This window comes from Triticum urartu, chromosome 7A (genome assembly GCF_056163025.1).
Source record: "Triticum urartu cultivar PI428250 chromosome 7A, HENAU_Tu73, whole genome shotgun sequence".
NCBI classification, from domain to species: Eukaryota; Viridiplantae; Streptophyta; class Magnoliopsida; order Poales; family Poaceae; genus Triticum; species Triticum urartu.
Window position 1 is genome coordinate 460,352,370 of NC_141879.1, and position 6,142 is coordinate 460,358,511.

Consider the following 6,142-nt stretch of genomic DNA (forward strand, 5'->3'; position numbering starts at 1 on the left):
AGGCAAGCAACCCCCTTGTTCATTCCGATACAATCCTACTCTCTCGCTCCTGCTCTCATTTATTGCATTAGGACAACAGCGATTCAACTGCTACTTTATGCTGCGGTAGTTGAACCCATTCCTCTACATGACCTATCATTGCCACAGTAAATAGTTGAAACCCACTAGCATGTGTAGGAGTTGATTGAGCCATGTGGTGTTCCTACCATGCCATGCCTGCTATTGCTTAGAGTTGTGTCAGGTCTGATTCATTGGGAATGGATTGGAGTGTTATGCTATGTTCTGATGCTGAGAGTTAAGCGTGTGAACACGATTTGGTAAAAGGTAGCGGTGAGAGGCCATGTAGGAGTACACGGTGGGTTGTCTCATTGGGACCGTCCTTCAGAACTGAGTTCTGTGTAAGTTGTCCAATGACTAGCTACTACCACACATTCGGCTCCGGGCGCTCCAAGCTCTCTTGACTTATTAACCAACTTGATCTCTGTCCAGGAGTTGCAAATAGTTTCTGGTGTTTATAGGTAGTGCTATTTTTCTACCGAGTGGCACCCGGTAGGGTGGGCTCGGGACAGACTAGGCAGAGGTGGCATGGTGTACCAAGTGGCACCCGGATGGTGGGCTTGGGAACCCTGCTCACATCGTTTGGGGCCGTGAGCGACACCCCGGCCGGATCTCCTTGCGGATAGAACCCGAATAGGAGATAAACCTGGACTAGAGTCTTGTGTGGTTAGTCATGTCGTGGCCGACACCCTCGCCAAGCTTCCGCTTGAAGGTTGCCGAGATACATGACGTGTACATGGTGATAAGTGGTGAGAGCATGTGTGAAAAAGTACACCCCTACAGGGTTATCATGATCTATTCAAATAGCCATGTCCTCGGTTATGGACTTCTTGGGTGCTTACGTGGTACATAGACAACTTTAAGTGGATACTCCAAAATGCTCAAGACAAGTGTGAGTGCTATGGATGGCCTTCTCGTAAGGAGACGAGGATGAATCCATAGTAGTGTATTGATGTGGTGATTAGTGGACTCGTGTGCGCTGCCTCATCTCAAAGAAGTTTCTCGTTGTCGTAGAACATGATAGCCACTGAGTCAAAGCTGGCTTGCTGCAACTAAACCCCACATTACCTTCTTGATACAATGCATGTATGATAGGATCTGATGTAAGTCTTGCTGAGTACCTTTGTACTCACGTTTGCTTTATTTATGTTTTGCAGGTGAGACATCTGTCTCACTAGTAGTACCGCTTGGACTTCGACGAGTAGCTTGTTACCTCAGCTACGATCTTTTACCTTGGAGGGAATTGTAGATAATCAGGCTTCTCGGCCTTTTTCTTTTGTAGTTGTCTGTACTCAGACATGTAATGCTTCCGTTGCTTGTATGCTCTGAATGATGGGTCATGTGACCCCTGTTTGTATTAATGCTATGTGGCTCTTCTGAGCCTTTATCTATATGAGTTTGCGTTATGTTGTGATGCCATGTTGCACAGCACATACTTGCATGATATGCGTACGTGTGACGTGTATTGCTATGTGTGGGATCCGACAATCTAGTTGTTTATCCTTGGCAGCCTCTCTTATGGGGAAATGTAGTCTAGTGCTTCCTTGAGCCATAGTAGTCCGCTACAGCCCGGTTCACCGGAGTCCTGCTAGCCCAGCACTACTGCTCAGAACACCTGACTGGCCGGCATGTGTTCCACTTTGTTCCTATGTCTGTCCCTTCGAGGAAATGTCACACGGTGATTCCCGGAGTCCTGTTAGCCCAGTTCTACAGCCCGGATTCACAAGCTGTTGACCGACATGCTCGATGTGGATCATGTATGCCTGTCCCCATGGGTTAGTACCGCTTTGGGTTCACGACTAGCCATGTCGGCCCGGGTTCTCTGTCATATGGATGCTAGCGATACTATCATATACGTGAGCCAAAAGGCGCAAATGGTCCCGGGCCATGGTAAGGCGACACCCGTGGGAATACCGTGCATGAGGCCGCAAAGTGATATGAGGTGTTACATGCTAGATCGGTGTGACTTGGAATCGGGGTCCCGACAGCTTTGGTATTAGAGCCTGACTGCCTGTAGGATTTCCAAGGCAACCTGGTCGAAGTTGAGTCTAGAAATTCTTTAGCTATATAGGGGAATTGATTGTGGAAGGGAACGTAAGGCTCTTTTTACTCCTTATACCTCATGCCCTTCTAATCTGAGTCATCCTATCTTTCCTACGGGGTTAAGGAACTAGGATTCCTCTTCTGTCTATCAGGATCACGTGTTACTACTCTGTAGTTTCTAAGGTTTGGTTGATCTGAGTCTTACCCCAGTTTGAGTACCTCCGGTGTAGCCTATTTAGTAATATCTCAGAACCTTGGGTGATGATGTTAAGTTTGGTGCTACCCCATCTTTTGCAGAATGTCTCATTTCGAGCATTTTACTGCCGTTATGCTGCCGGATTTGTCCTAGGAGTTCGAGAGATACTAAATTCTTGTGCTACCTTCCGCATCCTATAGTTGATGCTAAATCCATCCATGTTTTCCTTGGTTTTGTTCTTCAGGATGTTGCCGGTTAACCGAAGTTCTGTTGCTCGTAGCCGGAACCACGGAGATGGTAGGGATAAGGATCCTCCCGACCAGTCTTCGTTGGTAGAGTTCATGTTAGAGGTTGAGATGAACAAGCGTGAGACTAACCACTTGTTAGAACGTATCGAGGAGAACACCGCACCCCAGTACAAAGAGTCAGCGACCATCTATGATTTCATTGGTCTAAAACCACCTACCTTCCATCATTCCATTGAACCACTAGATGCAGATGACTGGCTCCGTAGTATCACACACAAGCTGCGTTCTGCGAATGTAGCTGAAGGTGACAAGGTCACATATGCTGCTTATCACCTGGAAGGTCCTGCTAGTCTTTGGTGGCAGAACTATGAGGCTATGCTTCCAGCTGGCCAGATAACCACCTGGAGAGATTTCACTGAGGCTTTCCGCGAGCATCACATTCCTCAGGCTCTCATTGACCGCAAGAGAGAAGAGTTATGTAGTTTCACCCAGAGTAAGATGGCTGTTGATGCTTACAGTAGGGAATTTGAGAACCTTGCCCGCTATGCTACAGAAGAGGTGTCCACGGACGCCAAGAAGCGGGCAAGGTTCCGGAAGGGTCTCAACCCCAAGTTGCGTCGTGATCTCCACTTGCACCATTGCAATACATTCCAGGCTCTTGTGAACAAGGCCATTAATGCAGAGACAGCTCAACTCACTTACGAGGAGTCTCGTAAGCACACCCGTGATTTGGGTTCCTCCTCCAGTTCTAGTTCTCAGAAGCGCCGGATTTGGGTTCCGAACTCCGCTCTTCCACCCGGTTATACACCAAGGCCTTCTTGTGTGGCACCTCACCCAGTTCAACCGTATGCTACACCCATGCCTATTGGTAGACCACTTGTCAATGCGGGTCCACGTCCAACTTCAGGGATTTGCTTCACATGCGGAGAGCCAGGACACTATGCACGTGACTGCTCTCAAGCCGACTATGCTCCACCCCAGCCCGAGAAGTCTATTGGTCGTGGTAAGCCATCACGCAAGATGATCGGTGTCAAGTCAGCTTCCACTGAACGTGGACATGTGCATCACATCTCAGCTAGAGACGCTCATGATGATTCGGATGTCGTTCTTGGTACACTCCTTGTCAATTGTCATCCAGCATCAGTTCTGTTCGACACTGGAGCATCTCACTCCTTCATTTCTGAAAGCTATGCTAACTTGCACAACATTTCATTTTGTGATATGCCCTCTCCACTAGTCATTCAAACTGCTGGATCCAAATGGAAAACTTCTAGTGTAAGCCATGGTAATGAAATCCTTGTTGATAGACTTGTATTCCTTGCATCACTTATAGCCCTCAAGTCTACAGATATTAACATCATCCTGGGTATGGACTGGATGAAAGCTCATTATGCCAAGATTGATTGTTACACCAGGTCTGTTCAGCTTACACATCCATCTGGCAAGATAGTCACTGTCTCCACCAGAGTTGCAAAGCGTCAGCTCTATTCTCTTAATGCCAGCCCTCTTCCAGACCTTGAGGATATCCCGGTAGTCCATGACTTTCCGGATGTCTTTCCAGAGGAACTGCCAGGCATTCCACCTAACAGAGATGTAGAGTTTGTCATAGATCTTATCCCAGGAACCGCTCCAATCTCTAGGAGACCTTACAAGATGGCACCCTTAGAACTAGCTGAGCTTAAGAAACAACTTGATGAATCCTTGCAAAAGGGTTTCATCCATCCTAGTTCTTCTCCCTGGGCTTGCCCCATCCTCTTCGTCAATAAGAAGGATGGTACGGACCGGATGGTTGTAGATTATCATCCCATTAATTTGATCACAATAAAGAACAAGTATCTGCTCCCTAGGATCAACGACCTGTATGATCAGCTCGCTGGATCCTCGGTCTTTTCCAAGATGGATTTGAGGTTAGGCTACCACCAAATCAAGATCAGAAATGGGGACATTCCTAAGACGGCTTTTGTCACTCGTTATGGTTAGTACGAGTACACCGTCATGTCCTTTGGTCTAACCAACGCTCTAGCTACTTTCTCTCGCTTGATGAACTCGATCTTCATGGAGTACTTAGATAAGTTCATCATGGTTTACCTCGATGATATTCTTATTTACTCGAAGAACAAGGAAGATCACGCCGAACATCTTAGACTTGTGCTAGAAAAACTCAGAGAGCACCGCCTTTATGCCAAGTTCTCCAAGTGCGAATTTTGGTTGTCAGAAGTGACCTACCTAGGCCACGTGATATATGGTAAGGGCATTGCCGTCAATCCTGAGAGAGTTCAGGCCGTTCTTGATTGGACTCCGCCTGAAACAGTTAAGCAAGTTAGGAGTTTCCTTGGTCTAGCCAGTTATTGTCGCCGCTTCGTTGAGAACTTCTCCAAAGTGGACAAGCCTCTCACGGAACTTCTTAAGAAAGATAAAAAGTTTGAGTGGTCCCCACAGTGTGAGCACAGTTTTTAGGAACTGAAAAGACGCCTGACTTCTGCTCCCATACTTGTGCCACCGGATTTCACTAAGGACTTTGTTATCTATTGTGATGCCTCACGACAGGGACTAGGTTGCATTCTTATGCAAGGTCGCCATGTGATTTCCTATGCATCTCGATAGTTGCATCCACATGAGGAGAATTATCCTACACATGATCTAGAGCTTGCAGCCGTAGTCTATGCACTTAAGACCTGGCGACATTACCTTCTTGGTAAACGTTGCGAGATTTACACCGATCACCAGAGTCTCAAGTATATCTTCACCCAACCAGATTTGAACCTTAGGCAAAGACGTTGGTTGAGTTGATCTCAGATTATGACCCAGGGATTACCTACACCCCAGGCAAGGGCAATGTCATGGCTGATGCGCTAAGTCGTAAGTCCTATTGCAACAATCTCATGTGGCAGCAGGGCCAACCACTTCTTCATGAGGAATTCTGTAAGCTTAACCTTCACATTGCTCCTCATGGATTCCTTTCTACCTTGGTGGCGAAACCTACTCTTGTGGATCAGATCATCTCTGCTCAGAAGCAGGATACGGGAATTTCCCGGATCAGGAGAAACATTAACAAAGGAGTTGGTGGTAGTTTCTCTATAGATGATCGTGGTGTTGTTTTCTTTGAGAGTCGCTTGGTGGTTCCCAAGAATCAACATCTTCGACAATTAATCCTTAAGGAGGCGCATGAATCTCCTCTCATGATTCATCCCGGTAGTACTAAGATGTATCAGGACCTACGCCAGAGGTTCTGGTGGACTAGGATGAAGAGAGAAATCGCTCAGTTTATTGCTAACTGTGACGTTTGTCATCGCGTGAAGGCAGAGCATCAGAGACCTGCTGGCACCCTTCAGCCTTTAGCTATTCCTGAATGGAAATGGGATAAAGTTGGTATGGACTTCATCACCGGCTTTCCCAGGACCAAGAAAGGGAATAATGCTATCCTCGTAGTCATTGATCGTCTTTCCAAAGTGGCTCACTTCCTACCTGTTCGAGAGAGTATCACTGCTAGTCAGCTCGCTGACTTATATGTTTCTCGAATAGTGTCACTTCATGGTGTTCCACTAGAGATCAATTCAGACCGTGGTAGTCTTTTCACTTCTCATTTCTGGGAGAGTTT